General features: G+C 46.3%; 1 protein-coding gene and 1 long non-coding RNA gene across 7 annotated transcripts in view; one reads left to right on the plus strand and one right to left on the minus strand.

Moving 5' to 3' along the window:
* Positions 1-7741, minus strand: part of PRDM10 (PR/SET domain 10) — a 47209-nt gene extending 39468 nt beyond the window's left edge. For 3 of the 5 annotated variants that reach the window (XM_069876467.1, XM_069876466.1, XM_069876463.1), the window contains exon 1: positions 7630-7741. The gene's annotated coding sequence lies outside the window, so the exon portion shown is untranslated. Of the gene's footprint in view, positions 1-1056; positions 1073-1851; positions 2075-7629 lie in introns of those variants that run through there. The other 2 variants (XM_069876465.1, XM_069876464.1) reach the window with 2 other exon arrangements.
* LOC138730919 (uncharacterized) lies at positions 7444-23949 on the plus strand. 2 transcript variants are annotated; one of them, XR_011339115.1, is made up of 5 exons: positions 7444-7720; positions 10741-10841; positions 16155-16296; positions 21579-22441; positions 23523-23949. It is a non-coding gene; the product is annotated as an uncharacterized lncRNA (long non-coding RNA). The 2 variants fall into 2 exon arrangements; XR_011339114.1 differs by lacking the exon at positions 10741-10841.
* The last annotated feature ends 441 nt before the right edge of the window (positions 23950-24390 follow it).

The following is a 24390-nucleotide window of genomic DNA, read 5'->3' on the forward strand; positions in this document are numbered from 1 at the left end:
CTCACATCACCGAACTTCACTGTGGGGGAAAAAAATCATAATACTTCCACATATACAAAGAAAAACTGTGAGAAAGATATTTCTGGTCTTTGCTAGACATGCAATTACTGGTGACTAGAGCCTAACATTTGCTGTCTCACGCTCAGCAGCGCAGTACACGTGTGCCTGGCAGTCCCTGCACAAGCACAGACTGAGGAGCAGTATGACGGCTGTTCTGACTTCTATTAGACCCACACATCCTTAGGTTCTGGAATAAAGGAACAGAAATCTTGCATTAATATTATCCAGAAAAGGCACTGAGGAGAAAAGAAAAAAGGAATTACTTGTAGCTGTGCACAATGCTTTAGCCAGGGTATCCCATTGGCATGGAAAAACAAAGTGCAGCTAACAGCAAGGACTGACAAACACCAGCCTGGCTCCGCACATGCTGAAAACCAGGGCCATTTCCAAATAAATAGAATTATTTCTATAAATATAATTACAGCACACACAAGCTCTGATACGTAAATAAATACTGTCTATCCCTAGATGATACCTTCTATCCAGCTATCTCAAAGCTACTTGCAATGGTACTAAAGACCAATTCAGGGATTTCCTCATACCTAATCCCACTCTCCACTCTCACTGAGCTCCATCACTCACTTTATCAGGTACATGATCATCACAGCATCTAGAACTGCTGGTGTGAAACACGACAGCATTCGTGTCACTAACACCCTGAACAACTTTTGCATAAAATTAAATGCCTGTCCTGTTAGTTTGCTTTGGTTGGTTTATCCCAAACAGGTCTTTTTCTTGACTGTCACTACTAACCAAGAGCCAATGCAGCTAATTGCCCTAACAACAACAAGCAGTTTAATCAATTACCTAATTGCTTAGAAAAATAAAAATAAATGCTAGAGATTTCAACTTTGGGTGGTTTGGGTGTTTGTTTTTTTAATATAATTATCCTGCTAGTAATAATGCAATTAAATTAACCAGTGACTGAATTAAGAGAAAGGCATGGTTCTGGCTAATTCTACATGGTGCAACAAGTGGCAGAATGTTTTGGCTGACCTTCCCTACAAGCAGATACTGAAGGTCTGAAGGGAGATGCTGACTCACTTCTGCAGATGCATTTTGGCACAAATAACTTACAACTTGAGTGAAAAGGAGACCAGAGAGCTCAAACAAGTCTTTAATAGACAAAAATGGGCATTAAGATTCATCTCTGCAAAAAAAAACCAGTACCAAAGAGCTGGAAAAGAAAGCAGAAGACGGTCGTTGCAAGTCTTCCCATGGTTCTAAAAGTTAGCACTAGTCTGAGATCTCAAGGGAAAAAGTGAGGTTGAGCCAAATTCTGTGGCTCAGTGGTGCAGTTTTTATAAATGGTACTGTTATTGCTGTTCTTCACAGAAACGAAAAACCACCCCGCTCAGCCCCGCCAACTGTGTAGTGATAACAACAAGAAAATATCAGAAGCTGTAGGATTTGCTGAGGATTTCAACTTCTGTACTTCAAAATACACCTCTGGTACGTATTGCTACCAAAGACTTCATCTCCGACAACTCTCATCATTGCTATCATCACCAAAATACACAGAAAAGCACGTTTCTCTGGGAATGTAGATGCGCCATGTGGGAGGGGCGGAGAGGCCACATCCCAGAGAGGTCCCAAGGCCTGTGGCAGAGATAAGAGTTGAAATTCAAACGGCACAAAAGCCAACAGTGAAACAGGAACTGCAGTTAGGGTCAGGAGCTGGGAAGCATGGCGTGGTCCAAAGTCACAGACAGCAAAACTACCAGGAAACACGAACACACAAGTAAGTTTTCCAACACTGAGGACAAAAAAGCCTGTAATGACTTTGCTCACTGGTCCTCCATAGGATGCTCTCCCTCATTCATCCTGCACAATCTTGCTTTCTTCTTTAAATTCCCCTCTCAATACCCATTACAGCTGTGATGCTGACAGCCCCAGTGCCTCGAGATTTAACGACTTCCCTGTGCTTTTCCCTCGCAGAGCTGTCTCGCTGCACAAGGAACAGGCAGACATCCAGCTCAGCACAGAACCACAGCATTTTTCAAAGGAGCTGCAGAGGAACCACGATGAGTACGTTCAGGTATGTGGCCTCTACACCAAGCACATCAGCAACGCCAGTTTGGGAGACACAGGTAAAGAAAACACGCATTTTCTTAAAGGGTCCAATTGGAAGCTTGGTTGAGCTTTTTGACAAAAATAAACATGAAACTTTGGGCATAAGTATTGCCAAACAGCTGAGACGCAAGGGAACACTCTGCTGCTCAGCTTGCTCTCCACTCAGATTAACCTATTGAATTGTTGATTTTCAGACAAGCTAAGTGCCATGGCAAGCACCTCAATGGAAATTCTGTGTGCCAAAGGACACACACACACACACACGTTATCATAGAACGGTCTGGCTTGGAAGGGACCTTAAAGATCATCCAGTTCCAACTCCCCTGCCGTGGGCAGGGACACCTCCCACCGGATCAAGCTGCTCCAAGCCCCATCCAACACCTCCAGGGATGGGGCAACCACAACTTCCCTCAACTGTGACTCTCACCACCCCAATGCTTGCGCACAACCTGATAAGCAGCACACTTCTGAAAAGGAAGCAATGCCAACACGCGAGATGCTAAACCAATGACAGTGACTGTGAAGATGGCATTTTCCTCCCCAAAATAGCAGGCGTGCCTCACCCAGTCCGCTCTGGGTGATGACACAAGCTGAAACAGCAAGAGGTAAAAATATAACCCAGCATCACTCCAGTATGTCACTGGCGGGATGCAGCACGTCAGAGAAAGTGAATCAAAAGATAAGATACAATGTGATTTGAGAACCTGCAGAACTCCTATTGCTTTAAAAGAGACATATTTAAATCCAACATGGAAGTAACCCTGCACATACCCAAATGACGGCGCACACTCCGGCACATAAAATATCTCCTCCACCCATGGGTGCTGCTCTTGAGCTGCCTTTGATGTGTCCATGTTTTTCACGGGAAGAAGCTTGCTCAGAGTTAGGAAGCGACACTTGTGTGGGGCTGTGCTTATCTCTCAGTGAGGCTTATCAGTGCAGGAACAACCCAGTGCTAACCACAACTAGAAAGCACCTAATTTAGAGTCGGAATGCAGTCAGCAGACACGTAGGGCAGGACGAGCATTCTCTGTGCACCCATAATATCCAGCTGCATGCCTCATCAGGCGAGTGCAACTAAATCCACCACTTCTCCAACACAAAGTAGGTTTCAGTATGCCGTTCACATTTACCTGCCTTTTCTCAACACCCTCTGGGGACCTGATGGTGTCAGAGACCTCTAGCCTTCCTCTCTAGTTGTTGCCTTTTATATCAAATCCAAAAATCTCATTAATGGCGAAGCTTCTCCTCTGCAGCTCCCGGAGCCTGCAAAGCGCCTTTGTGTCATTGTCTGAACAGTTCTTCATCTTTTTGGAGATCTCGCTGGAAAACCTGTTTTGACTCCTGTGATATTACCCCCCTCTGCTGCTCCTGCAGCATGTGTTTTATCAGAAGCTGTATGATTAAATCAGCAGCTCTCCCCATCCACTGCATTTGGCTCCAGAGGACAAGAAAGCACAGCTCAGGGGCAAAGCACCTCAAAGCTCCTCAAGAGCAACGTCCTTGCTGGCCTCAGCATCCCACAGCACTCACGCCATGGCACCTTGTAGGTGCACTTCTGACTCCTGGCACCTCAGGAATGGGAGTGAACTGTGCTTTCCGAGAAAACCTCCAGCAACAGCAAAGTCGCGGTTGTTTTGTAGTTGGCATGTAAGAATTTTTGACACAAGCTGAATATAGTGAACTCGCACAGTGTTTCAAAGGAAAGCTCAGATCTGAAATTCAGACAATAGCATTGCCAAAAACCCCGAACCCACAGTAACCCTATTTTCTTGGCATACCTGCTATTAAGGAAGAAAATTTCTTTTGATGCTGCAGCTACACAAGGAGATAAACAGACAAAATCCCTGGGGACTTCATCTGCAGCAACCTCTCCAAGTCTAATTAAGGACGTTTTACAGAGAAAGCACTCGAGCCAGTGGCTGCCAAACATTCATTTTTGTCCCCTCTCAGAGACAACAAGAATGGGAGAATATTAAAGCTGGGCAAGGGGAAGAATCCACCTCCCTGCTAAGGGAGCCATAAAGCCACTGCAGTATCTCAAATGAGAATCCACTTTACAATAATGGTGCATAAAACAGCTAATGTGATTTACTCCCCAGCGTAAGAGAGGCTTGCATGGAGACTGGGGTTCCCTGCAGCAATAATAGCAGGGGCTATTAGCTTAATCCTTTAAGTACTGAGCTCACTGACCACTATTTTTCACCATCAACCATATGCAAAGACAGCAAGAACTGCTACAAAAGGAGTTTTTATGACTACGGGTCTTCCTCCAGCTTTTAATATGAAAATGATTTATTATACTCAAAAGGAACATCACGTGTGTCTGCAAAAAGCTGTATCCCACACTTAAGTTAATTATCCCAGCCTGCCTAGAAGGCAGAGTCGGTGCATTTCCTGAGATCCCTTGGCAAGAGCACTCTCTGATTGCAGCAAGAAGGTTTCTAACCTCATTGAGGACTGAGTCACGACTGCTGTCTCCCCCTCTGCATTCTCATCCATCAAAAGCTCGTATTGTTTCAAGGAACTCTGGCTTGGTGCATTTTGGCTGAATATTAACAGTCAGGTAATATATAACCACAATATTTTACGGTGAGTTCAAAATGGAAATCATAGGAAGGGCTGGGGCAGCAAGGATTATTTATTTCCACAAAAGGAAAAATGGCTTCAATTTATTTAGTCGTATAATAAAGAGAAGAGCTCAGCCAAACACAAACTCACTCTTAACTCAAACCGTGCATAATTAATCGATCTATCTATAGCTTTATGGCGCATCCATCATCAAAGCAACAATGATCTGGAAGAGATCTGTCAGATTTCCAAGGCCAGTCCTCTGCTACTGTGTCCCACGTGTGCCACAGTCCTTCTCCTAAAGGGACACTGGCCCAAGCACTGAAGGTGAGAGCATGGCAGTTCTCTCACAAAGCATCAGGTGATTAGCTGTGAGTTTAAACTGTTTCTACCATGAAACATAGGAAATAATCACACCCCCCAAGCGAGCCCCAAGAGGAGAGATTAGCATCCTCCAGGGGGAATGCCACGAGCTGGGCTAGAGACCTACTTGAAGATGCAGTTCTCACTTCTAGGGCATCTCTATTTATTCCTCATTCTTGTATAACCAAGTGCTTCTCACAGTATCTGTCCTTCACCTTCAGAAGGGCTAAGAGACAAATCCATTACGCTTCTGTACATGCAATGCTCTTCTCGGTCAGCTCTCCTCCCATGTGCTCAATATCCACATATCCACTCCAGGAACTAATTTATTCCTCGCATCTTTGGCCTCCCGAACATGTGACCGCATTCTTCACATCATCTTCTTCCAAATGTTTCATAGTCTGAGGCCCCTATGATACCATCGTTTGTTACTATCACACACTATGATTCTCAGGCTCTGACCCTGTCTAATTAATTGAATCGGTATATAAATGATAGAGGGAGAAGGAAAAAACAGGAAAATGTGTACTTAAAACTACAATGTGACAAAAAAAGAAGAGAGGTCTGTATCAAAACACGTGCTATACTGCTGTGTACACAGCCTTCAAGGTGGCACTCTCAGGTTTCATTGAAAGAAAACAAAACCACACCAACACCACCACATCGCTCAGTTCCCCTCCAGCTTCCTCTCACCCTCTTTTCTGCCTCCTATCCCCTCTCCTGCTCAGGCAACTCTTCACAAAGCTGCTGACAATTAGAGGAGGAGGAAGATGCTCCCCTTCCTGCAAGTGGATGGTGGTTGTACTTCCTCCCTCCCTATATTGTCCTATCACTTGTCACCTGAGAGAAGGGACCTGCACCCACCTTACCACAGCCTCCTTTCAGGCAGTTCACAGAACTACAGAATCACATAGAACGCCCAGTTGGAAAGGACCGCAAGGATCATCTGGTCCAACGTTTTTAGGTGATACAGAGTTTAAATGAGATGACCCAGCATCATGTCAAGCTGAGCTAATGTAGAGGAATCTACCATTTCCTCACAGAGATTATTTCAATGTTTGACTATTCTCATGGTGAAAAATTTTCCTTGGGAATCCAATTGGAATTTTCTCAAGGGCAACTTATAACCTTTACCCCTTGTCTTCTCCACGTAACTCCTTGTAAAAAGGGAGTCTTCATCCTCTGAGCAGACAGTTGCAGACAGTGATGAGGTCTCCCCTCAGCCTCCTTTTCTCCAAGCTAAACAATCCCAGTTCCCTCAGCTTCTCCTCAGAACCCTTGTTCTCCAGCCCCTTTCCCTTCTCTGAATGCAGTATGAACTCCAGCAGAAACTGCAGAGGGGCAGATTTAGCCTAAACATTCCTGTAGTGAAGAATTCCTTCACTACAAGAATGATGCACTGGCCCAGGTTGCCCAGGGAAGCTGTGGCTGCCCCATCCCCGGAGGGGTTCAAGGCCAGGTTGGATGGGGCTTGGAGCCCCTGATCCAGTGGGAGGTGCCCCTGCCCATGGCAGGGGTGGGACTGGATGGGCTTTGAGGTCCCTTCCAACCCAAACTATTCTACGATTCTATGCGCTGCAGCCTCTCACTGTCCTTGTAGCACGGGGCCCAACCCGAGCCTCAGTGCTGAGTACACGGGAAGGATAACTCCCCAGCTCTAACCGACCACGCTGTTTCTTATACAGGCCAGGATGCTCCTGACCTTCTCGGCCGCAGGAGCCGCTCCTCAAGGGGCGCTGAGGGCAGGGCAAGAGGGTACTAGGCAACCCCTCCACGCCCTCGAGCCGCACTGAGCAACCCCTCTCGCCCTCTGCCCCTTATATACCCTCGGCCCGGCTCCGCCAGCCAATCCGGGCCGGGGGCGCGCGCCCCCTCCCCCACGCGGGCCAATGGGAGGCGGGGGCGCGAGGCGCGGGGCCAATCGAGAGGCGCAGGTGGCCCCGCTCCCTTGGGTGAGCGCCCCGCGCGCCTCGCGCCCCGAGGCGCCCCCCCCCGCCCCCCCCCCCCCCCCCGCAAACGGTCACTCGGCCCCAACCACTGCGGCCCCCCGGGGGGTGGGACCGGAGCTGGCGGAGAGAGACGGTGCCAGGCAGGCGGAGGAGAGCGGGCAGCCTGGCAGCCGCGGGAACGGAGATGGTTTAAGCACGGGGTGTGGGGGGCGAGCGGCCGTGTGGGATGTGGGGGGAACAAGATGGCTCCGCTACCACCTCCACCCCACCCCGCCGCCGAGGTGCTGGGGTCCGGACTGTACCATCCAGGGAGGGGTGGATGGGGGTGGGGGCAGCCCCTTCTCCCTCTGCCCGGGGCGGGTGGGGGATCCCGGCTGGGGCGGGGATGGGGGGGGGAGAGCGGACTGTACCTCTCCCGCGAGGGGGGGGGGGAAGGAAATGCCCGCCCCCCCACTCCCGCGAGCGAACGGTTCGTCCCGTCCGCAGCGCTAAAGGCGCCGCCGGCCGCGGGCGCCATCTTGGGTGCGACTAAAACAACAAACGCGAAACCCCCGGCGCGGCCCCGCGGCGGCCCCGCACCGCGCTGCCCTCCCGGGCCGTCCCATCGCGTTACCTGAGGGGGTCCCGTGCGGGTGCCGCGCCCCGGCCGCCGGCGCCGGCGCCGCTGCGGCCCCGAACGTCCCACCTGTCCTCACCTCACAATGGTAGCTGCAGCGCGGGGGGGGGGGGAAAGGGAGAGGGGGGGCGGCGGCCGCCCGCGCCTCATTAGCATAATCTGCCTGGCAACCGGACGCGGCGCCGCGCGCCGATTGGCTGAGGCCGAGACGGGGCGCGAGGGTCCTCGAGAAGAACACGGCGAGGAGGGCAGGGACGGGGAGAGGAAGGGGGGACCCCGAGCTGCGGGGGCTGGGGCGGGGGAGCGGACCCCTACCCGGGCCTTCACTCCAGCCCCCGCCGCGGCCAATCACGGCGCCGCTCGCACCCGCGCCCCTCGCGGCCAATCAGCGCGCGGCCCTCGCGGCGCCCCCTGCCGGCGGGGCGGGAGCGCGGGGCCCTCGGGGAAGGGTTGTCGGGGGATCGTGGGAAGGTTCGGGGTGGAAGGACCTCAGAGCCATGCAGTCCCACCCCATGCCATGGGCACGGACACCTCCCGCTGGATCAGGGGCTCCTGGAGCACTTTTCAGCACTGGAAGCTGCTCTAAGGTCTCCTCGGAGCCTTCTCTAGGCTGAACAACCCCAACTCTCTCAGTTTGGCCTCGTACAGGACGTGCTCCACCCTCAGTTCATCTGCATGGGCTTCTCTGGAGTTGCTCTCCAACAGTTCCATAGCCTCCTTACGCTGGGAATTCCTGTGCAAACCTCATGAGGTTCAACAAGGGCAAGGGCCTACACCTGGATCGGGGCAGTCCCCGATTTTGGTACAGAATGGGGAATGATGCGATTGAGAGCTTGGAGGTGCTGGGGATGAGAAGTTGGACATGAGCCAGCACTGTGTGCTCATAGCCCAGAAGCCAACCGTGTCCTGGGCTGCATCCAAAGAAGCGTGGCCAGCAGGTCAACGGAGAGGATTCTGCCCCTCTATTCCTCTCTTGGGAGACCTCATCTGGAGTGTTGTGTCCAGTTCTGGAAACCTCAACGTAAGAAGGTTATGGAGCTGTTTGAACGGGTACAGAGGAGGCTACAAAGATGATGTGAGGGCTGGAGCACCTTCCCTATGAGGACAGGCTGACAGGGTTGGGGTTGTTCAGCTTGGAGAAGAGAGGGCTCCTAGGAGACCTTATAGTGACTTTTGAGTACCTGAAGGAGCTACAAGAAAGCTGTGGAGGGGCTGTTTACAAAGGCTTGGAGTGGTGGGATGAGGGGCAATGGGTATAAACTGGAGAGAGGCAGATTTAGACTAGACATGAGGAAATTCTTCACCATGAAGGTGGGGAGGCCCTGGCCCAGGTTGCCCAGAGCAGTGGTGGCTGCCCCATCCCTGGAGGGGTTCAAGGCCAGGTTGGATGGGGCTTGGAGCCCCTGATCCAGTGGGAGGTGTCCCTGCCCATTGCAGGGATGGAACTGGATGGGCTTTTCCAACCCAAACTATTCTATGATTTCAGAACTGGATGCGTGGTTACAGATGAGGTCTCACCAGAGTGGAACAGAGGGGCAGAATCCCCTCCCTCCCTGCTGGCCACGCTGCTTTGGATGCAGCCCAGGACACGGTTGGTTTCTGAGCTGCAAGCACACGTTGCCGTCTCATGTAGAGTATCTCATCCCCAGCATCTCGAGTCCTTTTCTGCAGGGCAGCTCTCAACCGCATCATTCCCCAGCCTGTCCTGAAACCGTGGATTGCCCCAACCAGGCGTAGGACCTTGCACTTGTACTTGGATCAGGTTGCTTATTATCTGAAATGAGGTCAAAAATAGCATTCCAGCAGGCTTCACTATAATTTTATTTATCAACCTTTAAATTAAAAGCTGAAGCAAGAGCTAGTTGCATCTGTTGAGGGACAGCCCATGAGGAAGCGTCCCCAACAGGGCTCCTTCTGCCTAAAGAGACCCAGTCTGGAACCTTTCATTTTTTTTCATGGTTCCTGTGTCTGAGCCCTAAATGTCAGCTCAGAAAAGGTTAATAATTACTATTGTTTGGAAATTTAACTGATTGGTCATTCCAGTGGAGTTATTGCTGTACTTTTGTTGCTGCTCGTCTTAAAGAGGTGTTTGTATTATGGTGATATGGAAAAATACTGCTTTTCTTACTCTGTTTTTGAAATTAGCATGCACTCAGAAAGCTTTTTGATCTAGCAGTGCAGTGGATATTTCTTTAATAAGGCAATCTCTGTGTTTGGTACCTTTTAAGTTTATTCCAAATGACTTCATGAACTGCATGTGTGCACGTACACAATGAACACTGTTCCGCTGAAGCGTGGGCAGCTGCTGACCCTGCAATGGGCCATTGTAGCAAGTAACCCAAACCTTACTAATAAAGGAAGGGTAAATTTTGGTTAAAGATGACTCGCTGCTTTTACAAAAACTGGTTCTGCTCATTTTCTGCCCCAGGAGAGCAGCGAGAGGGTCAGGTCTTGGGGTAGTCAAGCTTCCATCTCCACCAGGTCCGTGTTTTTAAAGTCTTTTAAATTAAGAGGCACAAGTGTATGTTGAAGCCATAGGCGGTTGTATTGACCTATCCATTTCATGAACGTTCAGCATAAAAAGCAAAATGCTTGTGCTTCGTAACTTCACCTTAAATTGTTTGTCGAGAAAGAATTTTAAAACTGAAACGAGCAGAATTAGTTGCTCAGTTACCAGGGGCTTTTCCCCTCCAAGATGCTGCTTGACTCCTCCGAATTGTGAAAGTTATGGAGTCAATTTATTCCTCTAGCCTACAAAACCACTTTACATTGCAATATACCATCCTAAAATGCGATTAACCAGTAGCACAAGGAAATACATAAGACCCAACAAAATGGCTTTATTTCCCTTAAGCCTTAACAGTTCTATGTATTACTTCTAAAAAAAATGTTGTGCTGTCAGTGTCGTATCTTTATTTGGGATTCCCTAGAGTCTCCCTAACCTTTTGAAGATGTACTGACTGTGATACGAGCACACCATTGCGCCGTGGTATCATATAAACGTGTAGTTCTACACCTGGGCACCAAACAGTGCTTGCCTTTGGGGCTGCTGTCCCTTCCATGCTCTGAAAGTGATTCCACAGGTTGGTTTTCTTCCCCTCCTCTTAGCCTGGACAGACCAGTGCAAGTGGCCAGTGGATGGAACAAGCTGCCAGATGCAGAAGCAGCCTGCTGGTCTGATTCATCATCTGCAGTATCTGGAGGCTGATGTAATGCCCATTGTATTTCCCACATTTGATGTGTTGTTTCTGGTGCTCCAGTGCAGGCTTTGTTTTCCCAATAGCTTTGTGCAGTCAGAGAGGGAGAAGCCTTCACATTAGGTTAATTTGTTTATTCCTAATCATCATAGCTGGTCTACATAAGCCACAAGAAGTAATTTCCCCTTTTTGCCTGGATGACCTGGCCCAGTGCTGTAACCCTTCACTGAATCTGCTCTTCCCCCTCACCGCCTGGCTTATCAGATCCATATCTACATCTCTGCCTTGTCTCCTTTCTGCACTGCAGTTTCAGCGCAGCCTCTGGTGCTGGTGTCCTGTCTTCCCTGTTTTGTCTCTTCCCTGTTTTGTCTCTTCCCTGCGGCCACTACCCAGCTCACTTTTCCAGGCTGCAGCACCCTCTAACACGTGGAAGCGTGCATACTGACATCTTCCTGGCAAGGCCCATTTCCTCCATCATTTCAAGTTCCAGCTGGAAAAAGAGCACTGCAACCCCCCCGTTTACTTTACTTGCAATTATCTTTGTGACCTAACTTAAGGACATGAACCTCTTCTTCCATTCTCTTTACGTCAGAAAGCCACTGCCTTTTCCTTAAACGCAAATGTCCCGTGCCTGGACCCCAGTCCCCTGAAGCTGCTCACTAGTCCTGTCGTTCAAGCCTCCTAGAAACCTCTCCTGTTCTTCTCCTGTCCGTACTTGTTCGTTTCTGGATTTGCTGGGTTATTTGCTCTTTCCTCATGGCATGATCCCGTTGTGAGAAGCATGTTGATTAAACCATGACAAAGAAAAATGCTCAAGTGCTGTAAACTCATTTGAGTTATAGAAGCAGACGGTGCCTCAGTGGCCCTGTTGACCTCCCAGCCTACATCTGTGCATGATAAGTAGGTACTTGTGCCTCGATTTCCAAATTAAACCATGCACAGAATCGGGCTGCGTATTGTGGTACCCGTCTGCCTTCCCTTGTGCGAGGCAGCTGTGATTTAGAACACCAATCTAGAAGATGGAAAAACTTCAGCGCTCTCCATGTTTCTGTTAGAATCTGCTAAATTATAATGCAACTCAAATGTAATTGCTTTACATTCTGCACAGAGAATACAAAACATGAAGGTACTGATACAAGTTTACTGGTTTAGAGCAAGCCAGAATAAATGTAATTAGGATGGCATCATGTAAAACATACAAATACCACAAAGTTATCCTGTTATGGGTCTCAGGGTCATTTCCCCCCTCAAAAAAGAGTTTAACTTGTGTTTTTAAGCAAGCTGAATTAATCCCCTTCAACTGCAGAGTGAGGTTTGACTAAAGGAAATCTGGGTGCTTGTGTGTTTTAATAGGATCTACCTCATCATCTCAACATTTTAAAAGTAGTTTTACTTGAAACTAAATGAAAAACATAACATTAGGGAAAACATTTTATCACATACATTTGCTATTGGCTACCATTTTGCTGTACCCACCCTAATGGCCTTTATCCCCCAATATTTAGTGAAAAATCCAGCCAATAGGTACAGCAACAGATGAGGAAACAATTGACAGCCCCCCATAGTCCTTACTGAGCGCTTGGTGTTAGGAACAGGGAGCATTTCAGTTCACCATAAAAACCCATTTAGCAAAGCCGCGCTGTTACGCGGGGATGGGAAAAGTGAGTTCTGGCTGCAGAAATGCCTGCGGGGGAAACGCTTTGCCATCACACACCATCTCCCCAGCTCCAGCGTTTAAGCCTCGTGCTGCTGCTGCTTCTGATGGTGTCTGGAGATCTCTGGGTTTAGGGGAAGACAGAAACCAGCCAAGGGAGTTCTGTGTTTCACAAGGTTGATGCAAACTGTTTTGCAGGCATTTCTTGGGTGAGAAAGATCTTTTCCCTTCTTGTGCCCGGCTGCTCCTGGGCAGAGCTGGCTCTAAGCAAGGCAGGCGGGTGGCAGTGGTGCCAGCAGGTGCCCCAGCTCACAAGCATGGCAAGTACCAGAGCATGGATGCAGCAGAGTTGTTCTCTGTATTGCAGGACTTCTTAATTATTGGAGCACTTCCCAGAAACCTGCACTGGGTAAATGTAGCTCAGTTTCAAATCCGGGTCAGCTACTTCTTCATCTGGGATCGCTGTTTATTTAGTACACATGATTCTTCTCAGGGAAGGGTTCAGCCGTGATCAGCCTTGCGAGGCGCGATGGAGAGCACCCGCCGAGCTGGCTGTCCTTCCACTCGGGTTCAGGTGTCGTCTTCATCCAGTTCTGGTTATACAGAAGCATTGGCATTAGCAGGACATCGTTTGTGCATCAACTGCAAAGCAAACACAGAGGCTGTGTGGGTTTCCTCTCCATTAAGCAAGCTGGAATGACTCAGAAACCATTAGAAACTTAGACTCATTTGGTTGGAAAAGACCTTTGAGATAATAGAGTCCAACTGTACCTGTCCACTACTAAACCCTGTCTCTGAGCACCTCATCTATCTGTCTTTTAAACACCTCCAGGGATGGTGACTCAACCACTTCCCTGCGTTGCCCGTTCCAGTGCCAGAGAACCTTTTCAGTGAAGAAATTTTTCCTGATGTCTAATCTGAACCTCCTTTGGTGCAACTTCAGGCTATTTCCCCTCATCCTATGATTTACAATGCTTTTTGTTACTCATGCGCTTGCTAGAAAGTTGAATAAATGTTGAATATTCTGTTAAAGTGAATCCTGCATCTAGGCATTATAATCTTTACAAAATCAACATAAAGCTTTGCAGGATTTAAAGGGGTTTTAAGTCTTCTAGAAAGTTTCCATGTCTCCAGCCCTGGGAAAGGACTTGTTATGCACAGCCTTTGATAGCTGTTTTCAGAAAAGCGATGGTGTGATGATGGAGTTGGTCTTACCCAGCCTCTGTCAGGATAAGAGGGATCTTCAGAGAGATTCCTCCTGCTTCTGGATACCCTTGGTAGATAAAGAAGAGAGGCAACATGGAAAAAAAATTAGTGATAGCTCGTGGTGGGTGTTTATACAGCAGCCATGTTTTTAAAAAAGCAACATATTTTTTAATTTTATTTTGTGTATGTGCCAACCATAGACTGTTTATCTGGGATTTTTATAGTACAAAAAACCCTAAATCCCCTAGCTGGGAATATTCTGTCTTATATTTCAATACGAATGAAGACATTTATCTGTCAGATGGTCAGTTTTTCTCCTTCCCCAGAATCAGACTTTAAGAAATCTGCCCTTCTCGTGGATGTAGGAGGTGGCAGGGGGTTTCCAGGCCACTGAGCCCTCTCAGCACAGACACCACAGTACGTAACCTGAGCAGCCTTTCCCTTAAGAGAAACTAAGATCTTTGTTCTTGAAGCCTTGAATAAGAGACTAAATTTAAACATCACTGGCAACAAGTTTTTTTCCAAGGCCTTTTCCTACTTATTTGTTCTTGTGCCAACATTTTTATACAGTTTAACTGGGAATTTTTTTCATTCCCCCGTGTTTACTCTCCTGGTGTATTTATAGACAGCAGTCATATCCTCTCCCAAAGTTTATTTTGTTAGACTAAGCAAGCTACATTTCTCTCATCTCCTCCTGTACAACACATTCCTCATCCTCCCATCTGTCTCACTGGCTGCTGTGCTGGTGTGGGGCAACAACGCCTTTAACAAGATGCTTTCATCTTGCATTTTCCTCAACAGCTTTAGAAACATTTGTTGATTTCTAAGAGTAAAAAAATCTTCCTCTAGGATGTCTGTAGCTCTTATGCAAAAGTTTGGATCTCCAGGCTGTACCACCAGGTACAGCCTCATCCTTCAGCACCTCAACAGGATGAGTGAGGCTTATCCGGAGATGGCAATCAATCAGGGTCATTCAAAGATCCAAGCCAACAGGCAAGTTCCAGGGCGTGAGACAGGCCTGAAGTCCAGACAGGAATTCAGTCTGCAGGCTGGGATGCAGGCTGGTGAGAGCAATTTGGATTAGACAAAATCCACTAGTCTTTTACCATGCCCAAACAGTGAGACAAGTTCAAGATCAAGCTGGAAAGTGAGATCGGAAATCCATAGCCCGGTACAAATGTCCCTAAGCTGAAGGCCCATGCTTGTCTAGGGTCACTCAGACAGGGAATGAGGTCCCAGAGCTCAGCTGAAAAAGAGCTCCTGGCCCCATGGGTGGAGGCCATAGGCAAAGCTCAGTCGATTTACGAGTGTGCTCAGGTCCCTGGCAAGGTGCTCCTTGCTGCCTGGGTGCTGCAGGTACAGCTTGGTCCCTGCAGCAGCCCTGCTTTTAAGCAAAGTAGGTTGGGGTTTTCCCCTTAAGTTTTGCTTTAGAGTTTGTCTTAAACATAATGTTTCTGATCTTATCCTATTTATTAAAATGCTGTGTTCAAAAATAAACAACTTAAAATTTTAGAGGAGGTTGCATGTTTGTTTTTTTCCTGCGGTTTGGGTCTTCACTGATGATATTTTCACGCTTTTCTTCCATTTTCTATCAACAACTGGGAAGTTAGACTGCTGAAAAGAAAAGCACCGCTGAAACTTTCCCACAGGGTTCTGGGGATTTGTGGTTAAGCAGAAGTGAAACAACCTGTGCACCATCAGCAGCAGGGGTATCGCTATCAGCACCTCTGGCCTCGGAGCTTGCAGTGTCCGGTTGGAATGCCAGACCCTGCCGCGACAGCCGGCACCTGCAGCGCTGGGGGCTGCACTGATTCCGATGTCACTTTGGATTGCATTCAAAACCTTTTTGCAGAGTGGTTCTTTGCAGTTGGTTGTGTCCTTGGAGAGGGTAGTTGTCTCAGCAGAAGAGACGTTTTTGCTTTAGTGACTGATTAGTTTAAAGGAGGAGATATTTTGAAACTAAACTGAGCTTGGAAGGTAAGTGTATTCCACCCACACCATAGACCTGAACGCCTTTGAGAACAACTGTCTTTGCAGCACAGTGGGTATCAAATGGAGTAAATGCATAACAAGTGCCAGGATTTGTCAGTGCATTCGGTGCTGCCTTCTCTCTACAGCAGACAAAAAGAAAACAATATCATCTGAGACAGCCATTAAGATTGAAGCCGCAGCCTCTGCCCCAGTGCAGATGGCTATGAGTGAAAAACTCCTGTTGTCAGCCAGGCAGGAAAAATATGAGAATTTGCTGCTCAAAGGAAGAGCGTAGAGCTGCCCAGAGCAGGGAATTCTGGCAGGTCTTCTACTGCGCTTCAGACAAATGACACCGGAGGAGGGATGCATGCACTGTAGGCTACAAAGAAATAATACAGCAATGCACTTCCCCCAAATCCTTCCTTGAACACAACATAACCCAATTATTTTGAGCTGGTCTCAATTTTTTTTTTCGCTTTTCTTTTTCCTTGCAGGAAACGCTCCTCATTGCCAAAGCCCATGTGATGCTCCTCAGGTGCACCCAAATGTTCCTGTGTTCCAGGTGTGCCCAGGCACCTGGCCAGCCTGAGCTGAAACAGAGGCATTCTCTTCAAAGCAGCAGAATTACACAGTAAGGTGAGAGCATTCTTTCAAATGCACTTATGACAGTACTTAGGGATTCTCTGTTATTACAGAATTGTTCAGCTGTTACTTTGAACTCTTGTAACCTCAGCCTGCATACAGTGGAAAAATTCAGGGTTTGCTCGCCCGAGCGTGAGGCTGCAGCTCACAGTATTTCCTGCAGTTCCAGCTGAGAGCGCTTGTGCGTCCTGTGTTTGGCTTCGTCTGCCTTAATTTTGCAGGGACCCTTCTGCAGCTTTGTTTCAAGAGCTCTGCTGCTAGAGTAGAACTCATATTTCCCAGTTATCTAAAATCCATTTGTTCAGGAAGATAGCAGGAGCTGAGGTAGGATTTGGGCTGTAAGTTTTATCAGTGGATCCTAGAATTGGACCCCTGGTTCTCAAAATGCTCTGACATTTGCCACTTAGTGAATTTGCCTGAACAATAGAGGCCCACAGTAACAACAAGGGCATTCCTTCAAACAAATTTGGAGTAATTTTGATCAAGAGAGTTGCCAGCTGCAGGCCCATCCATTCAGAACCAAATTTTTATACTGGAATACCTTTTTCGCCACCGTGGTCTTGAAAGTTGTTATTTTAGTTGATGAGGTATTTAGGAATGCAAAGGACAGGAATACGCCTAAAATGACTGTTATTTTGTACTTCTCGGATTGGTCTGATGAAGCTGAATTCATCTCCCCACTAAGTTCTCTTTCTTCCAAGAATGCCCTGATAAGTTGAATGAGCCACTTCACATCCTTGTGGCCCTCCTTAAATGCAGAAAATTGTAATGACATCTCTCCTTCTGTGTTAATCTTCATAATGAATTCCAGAGCCTGCCTCCCTTCTCTGCCCTCTCCTCGCTAATTCCCTGCAGAACTTCTAGGAAACATGCTGGCAATGCCCATTTTCATTTTTTTCCTTCCCAAGATTGGCCCTTACCTGGTTTAATTTTGACCATTCACTGTTTCTTATAGTGGTTGCAGAAACCATAGAAAAAAAATTTTACAAAATACCATTTATTTTAATACAGAACAACTGCAACACAGCAAAACTATGTTAAAGGTGTAATTAAGACTAAAAGACAATTGAGTATTCCTGTAACACCTGCTGGGGGCTTATCTCCTTTCACAGTCTTTCACCGGGTTTTCTCTAACAGCTGACATGTTGGTTGGTAACATAAATACGAAATAAAAAATGCATGAGAGAGTCCTCTACCATGCAGAACGCAGGCTGCTTCCACGATGAGGCACTCAATAGTGAATCACGCAATTGTTGAAAAGCTATTGGCAAGCATTTGACTCGAAGGCAGAAGAAAGACTTAACATGAGTGGGGTTTTTTCTTCCCTTGCTTTGAAAAAAATGTTTTCACAATGCATGAACCTTTCATGAAGAGAAAACCTTACGCAGCCGTAGACTTGTTTGATTCCTATTTTTCATTGCTGTCCTTCTTGGATGCTCTTTGGTAAATTATTTCCTGCCCCGTGCCAGATGCTGTTTTCATTCACAATGAAGTCACAGTCCTTTGTGAGTGATATCACAGTCTTATACCAGAGACCTTATTGTGGCTTCTCAAATTTAACCTACTGAAATACACGCTTTGTTGGTTGTTTGGGGACTTTTAGATCTAGGGGTTGATTGAAGTCAGACTGTAACAAAAAGGAGAGAACAGAGCCCAAAGAACTTGGACAATACACAATTTGCAGACAAACATGGAAACAAAAGAAGGGCAAAAAGTTTGAATATTTGATATATTCTGTCTCCTCTTGTATAGGTAAAGGGAAAACTTGAAATGAGACCTGTGTCATTTGTTGGTTTTCAGGTCATGAAGTGGTATAGATATTTAATTGCTGACCCTGCCAAGGGATCTACCCCATGCCTGCACTGAGATGCTGTAGTTGATGCTGGATCGGCAGGTAGCATTGGCTGGGGGGCCTGGGTTGGGACCCGCTCCTGTTTCACACAGCACTGCGTGTGCCCCAGCTCTGCGCCCACACAGTAAAGCAAATGTATCCAAATATGGCTAATTTCTAGTTCTTCAATTAGGTCACAGGATTAGGTCCTTCTAAACGAAGGCTAGAAACCATGCAGTTCCCTTTTCAACATGTGTCCTGGGGGTTTCACACCATTATGACACAGCTCCATCCTCTACGAGTATCAGGCTTATTAAAACTGTTTGTGCCAGTGTCCATGGGCACAGAAATGAGTTCTTGTGAAGGGTTATGTAAAGGTATATTTTCCAGAAGACGGAACAAATACAAGGAATCCAGTTGAGTTACTCTAGGCCTGATTGTGCAAGGAGTGGAGCACTCTGAATTCTAAATGCAGGTTAGAGCACTTGGCATCCCCCAGGTTCGTGGAAGGCAGCAGGGCTGTGTGTGCACACGTACACGTATGTGTTTCAGCATAAACTGAACTTATGGTCATAATTATATGTGCTTATTTTTTTTTCCCTTTAGAAGTAAACCAGTAATTATGAAAAAGAAAGCGAGATGGAAAATGTTCCTTTTGAAATTGGTATGTAAGTGTGGGTTTAACATCTTTGCTTAGTTGACACTTTTTTGGATAGCTTTTTTAGCCTTTCTAGTCACCAAAGGAGCTGGCAAAAGGGCCTGTCATCCAGCTATATTTTCAGGAAATATGGAAAAGGTCTTGTTAGACTTTTTAACAGAAAAGAAGGGAGATATTTATAATACCTGATAGAATATTGATATTGCTAAATGTGCTGATATATGACATTTTAGAAAGTGTGGTCAGATTTTGTCCTCAGTGTAGTCCACTGAGACTGCAGCAGGTAATATGTTGAGGAAAAATTTGGCCAAAAGCAGTTTTGAGGGAAGCTATTAAAATGCAGATTAATGAAGATGTCTGGCTGACCAGAAGAATCTGTATTCATGTGGCGAATGTTTCATTACTTATACTGCAATGCTTTCTGAAGTATATTTTTGTATCATCATTTCCCATTTTAAATTCAGCTCATAAGTCCCAAAAGGGAATTAACTACCATCCATTTGCATTTTAAAGGGAAAACGCAAACCTCAATAGAGTGCTCTACTTAAAACTCCTTTTATATAACTTAGCCAATGAGCTGCATCTCGGTGGAGACCTGAGGGAGTCAACCGAACGACAGAGACTGAGACAAGGCAGGAAAACCTGGACCTGGTAGAAGCCTTGTTGTTTGCTTCCTAAAATGCAGAATACTCTGGTATCCTGCAAACTGGTGCTTTCATTATTGTGGGGCAAAGTGCCTTTATTGTTGGTGAGGGAAAATGGACCTTCAACCTTTGGCAACTGGGACGGCTAGAGCTCCTCTCTCTTCTTGTGTGTATGGGAATATCCTAGTGAAAAGAAGTTGTAAAATGAAAAGAGCAACTTTTAATTCAGCCCTTTGCAAGACATGGGAGAAGACAACCAGAGTTACAGGAGAAGTGATATGGGTTATAACAGAGATATGTCCGAGGCTGACTCATCTTCTGAGAAGATATGATTCAGGACAGGAGCTGAGGGGGCCATTCTCCCCCTCAGGCCATGGGTTTGCAGTGGAAGTTGTAGGTGGGTGGAAGTTGTAGGCGATCCACTCCTTCCCTTGGAGACATTGGGATTCATCTCCTACTCAGATGGCCCAGTTCCTTCCAGCTGTGCCAGCCCGCATGCCTTTATTCAACAGAAACAGACTTCAAGCACATGTGTTTCTTTATTACTTATCACCAAGAGAACTATAATCTAGCTTCTTGCTGCCTTAGGAGTTGAAAGCTGTGGAAGTACTATTACTGCTCTTTTTGTGTGGCCTCCAAAGATCTGCGCCTTTCAGAGGTTATAAAAAACCCAGTGCAGAATGTGAAGCCTTTCCTCATTGAGTTTATAAACAAGGAGCACTGGAGAGCACTGTCTGTATGGGGGGCATTCAATGAAGTGGTAGAGCTAGGTCTGCAAAACCAAATTCCTGTGGGTGGTCGTTCCAAAACGCTGCTGATTTCCCCTAACTCTTGAGTTGAAGAGCAGGCTGCTGATCAGCACAGGACCCTGCTACTCACCAAGCGTGGGCTGGTGACAAGTGCTCCAGGGCAAAGCTGCAGGCTCCTGCGCGGCCCCGTGTGCAGCTCCCTCGTCTCAGGGTGTGCATGTCAAGAAACTAAAATACATATTGCTGTGTTGACATAAGAATGATTGAGTGGTCAGGAGCCATGAGGCTTCTAATGATGATTGTAACAGGAAATGTACTTTAATATTTGTTTAAATAGAACAGCAGCCGTCTATGCCGAAATCCAATTAAAGCGAGTAAGGAGGGGATTTTTAGTGGAGTTCTTATGCTTTTAAGCACACCAGAAGATTAAGTACTTAAAGAGTATCGTGCAGCTGATGGAAAACAACAGTTCCCAGTAACAGAGCTTTGTGGTATCAGACGTGATGTGTCACCTAGACATTTTAAAATTCCTCATTGTCTGTTCCTGTGTCGTAAGTTACTTCTCAACACACCCTGTTGCTTGCAAACTTGAGTAACTGCACAAACAAGTGATGGGGAGGAAATAAAAGACGGCTTCCCTGTGCCATAGAAGAGCTTGTCAGCACAGGTTATTCCATGATGCCTGATGTAACAGGCGCTGAATCAGACCTGATTGCAGAGGGAGGGGTAGTTTTTTTTCTGTTGAATTGCACTTATCTTCAAAGCTGCTGGAAATGATTCTACCTTTATTCAGCAGGACAAGTCCTGAGGTTTTTATATTCAATGTTGTTCATCACTGTGCCACTTGTTAAGATGATTTGGCTTTTAATCCACCGATGAATACTGAATAAAAAATTCAATCATGAGTCAGATCTCTTCTTTTGCTTGCCAATCATACAAGCCATTTGTATTTTCAATTTCAGGTTTCTTTTACAGTGCAGGACGAAAATAAATTATGAGTGGAAAGAAGTTAAAATTGTTCCTCTCGAGCAACTCTCCTGCATCAATGCTGAAGCCCTCCATTATGTATGACATCATTAATCACTCTGCTGTAATATTTGACACACGCCTTTGTGGGACAAGTTCAGATCTAATGTAAAAGCTGCAATAATACTGACTTATGTGGGACTACAGCTAATTATAACATACTTGAATTTTCATCTTTCATGAAAGACCTCTATAAAATGCACAACCTTTCACACTGTTGAGATGGGACTGTCTGAGAGAGGCAAGCAGATGCGAGGAGAGGAGAGAAACATTGTCCAAGGACAACAGGAGAAATCTCAGCCGATATCTGTGGAAAACCTGCTCAGTTGCTGCTGTGGATTTTTTTAATTGTGCTTTTTCCTCTTTAGGTTCTCATATGGCTTCTCCACCACAAACTGCACTGCTCAGCTTACATAAGGTGGAATGGTTTGGTTGCCTTGGTATATGAAGGACTGATTCTACCATCTTCAGAGACTAACGGGCACTTCTATCTTCACAGAGGGACTAGAAAAGAGAAAGATGACAGTGCGCCTTCAGCCCATGATAGGAGATATTATGATATGAGAGGGTGAGAATGTACTAAATATCTTCTGCAGTACCTCCCTTCTCCCAGAGTCTTGACTGTACCTTTATTTCTAGACTTCCAGACCCCCTGGCTTTTCAGTTCTGCATTTCAGGTTAAACAGTTGCGACCATTCTTTGAAAAAGCATCAGGAATTATTCTGCCTTGAGCTCCTGCCAGTCCCCAAAGCTTTGGATACTTCGCCACCTATTCTGTGTTGATGTGCTTCAGTAAAACAGTAATATTTCCAAACCTAAAAGAAGTGGTTGTTTTGAAGTTTGGAGTTATGGTTGAATGCGTGTTAAGTGTGTGATAGGTTCCTTAACCATACATTGTATGCTGTAGGCCAGGATCACGCTGGTTGGGGTTAATGTAGCACAAACTGCTGTTTAAATCTCCCCCAAAATATCTCAATACCTGCACGAAAGCCAGCTTAGTGGCATTGTTTCAGGCACAGAACAAAGCAGTAGGAAATAAAGAGTTAAGGATTCAGGGATACAATAAAGGATCCACTTTTCCTCCCTTCCCTGCCAAGCCCTTTTAAAGATGTCTTTGAGCAGAAACAGAAAGGCTTGTTGTCCACCACTATTCACTGTGTCACTTCCTTTTCAGATCCCTGCACTGTTTTTCCTCACTCCTGCAATTACTCCTTTTATCCCTGTTTTTAAGGTACGACTCCATTTGCCATACATCTGTTCTTATTTATTCTCCATCCTTTCACTTTTATCAGCTTCATTGTGTTCCCTTAGAAACCACCTTTCCTTTTTTAAACTCCTCTCTGCCTTGCATTGTGTTCCAAGGCCTCGAAGGTCTCTGCTCTTTGTCTTCCTCTATGTATACCTTGTATCTCAACCTCCGTGTTTCTTCAGCAGTTTCCTACATCTCATCGCTGCCGTCCTTTCTACACCTCCTCTATCACATGTTGCCCTTTAATTACACATGGAAAACTGAGTCGCAAAACTGCAGGAACTCTGGACTTGCTCAAAGAAATCCAGCAGCCTAATAGAGATGTCCAGTTCCACTTTCTGATGTTATTTATGGGCTTTGGAGAAGTATTATTTCCCAAAGGCGCTTATATAGCTGGATGGTAGATAACATTTTAGTTGACTAGTAAATAAGTCTTGCATTGCTTTGTTAACAGAAAAGATGTCCCGTCCTGAGTGTAGTATGGCTCATGATGTGTTGTGACAGTTAACTGTGCATCATTCAGGCAAGTTGGGCTTTGTATTTTTCAAGAAGCAACGTTTAGTATTTCTTACATTACTGAACTGTGCTGGAATGAGTTCTCTTTACTCAAGCCCACCATGTGCTGTAGTCATTTTCTAACTGAAGTTTGCATTCTACCTCCTAAAACCAAGGCAACTCAGCTTTACCTCTGCAACCTTGAACTTGCACCTATCTGTCACGCAGAGTTAGTACAAATCATATGACGTGCTGCTTAGATCTTCAATCAAGTTTTTTTAATTAAGACCTGCATAACATTACCATTAACAGGCTAGATCAATTTTGTACTTTAATTTGTGGAGTTTTAAGAGAATGGTGGGAATACTTAAAGATTTTCTCACTTCTGTGAACTCGTTTGCAGGTACTTGGGGGATCTCAGCACATCAGTTTGCCAGAGCTGCTGCTCCCAGTAAATTTATCTGGCACGTCTCTCACCACCTTCTCTTCACCTTTATCAAGAGTTTAACCTCTTGCTTTCTCAGGGCACATTTTTGCAATCACAAATGCACTCTTTGTGTTTACTCAGGTGTGGTCTTGCAAGTGATAATGGCCAGAGATGTTCTCTTGAAACATTTCTTACAGAATAAACAGCAGCAGCCAAAGGTAAGGATGAGATTTTCAGCGTATTGTTAGCACAGATGTTCTGGGAAAAGGGCACTAAAAGCCCTGGAACCATATAGAATGAAATTCTTAGAAGGAAATGAAAGCTGCCACCCACCTAACAGGGTTAACAATGGGAAAGGTGTTCTAGGGAATGCCGCAGCCTTGCAGCATTCACTCAAAGTGGTACTGTTGTCACAGGCAACAGCTAATACCAGTTCTCATCTGGAATATATCGACATGGTAAATTAACCACAGCCATTACGAGTGTCAGCAGACCTGCTGTAGCATAACCGGCCATTCCTGTGTTGATTAGTACTGATCTGAAAGCTACCACCTCCAAAGCCTTTCCCTGCTGAAAGTGTTTGGTTATTTCCAACTGCCAGAATCACATTTGCATTTTGCTGGAGCCACTTCTCAGTCTTCCTTCCTCCCACCACCCAGCAGCCACATGAACTCAGCTGCATTCAGAGCTCTTGATGAACACCAAGGAAAGAACAAGGTCTGGTGGGTCAGAACTGTTTTTCTGGGGATTATTCTTCCTGGGGAATACTGATCTCTACATGGAGGGGATTCTGTTATTCTTCAAATTTCCATTTGTCACTTGTTTTTTAGGTAGAGAACTGAGTACTGTTGGTCTTGCTTGTGCAGCAGAACATGCTGCGTTGCAGGCTCTTTTCCCTGGTGGATCTGCAGTGTGGTACTAGGAGAAGGCTGTGTCACTGGAGGGGAGGCTGCAGCTGAGGTTGTACCTTGTGCTTATCCGTGAGACAGCACCGAATGTCACCAGACTG

This window comes from Phaenicophaeus curvirostris, chromosome 25 (assembly GCF_032191515.1).
Source record: "Phaenicophaeus curvirostris isolate KB17595 chromosome 25, BPBGC_Pcur_1.0, whole genome shotgun sequence".
NCBI lineage: Eukaryota > Metazoa > Chordata > Aves > Cuculiformes > Cuculidae > Phaenicophaeus > Phaenicophaeus curvirostris.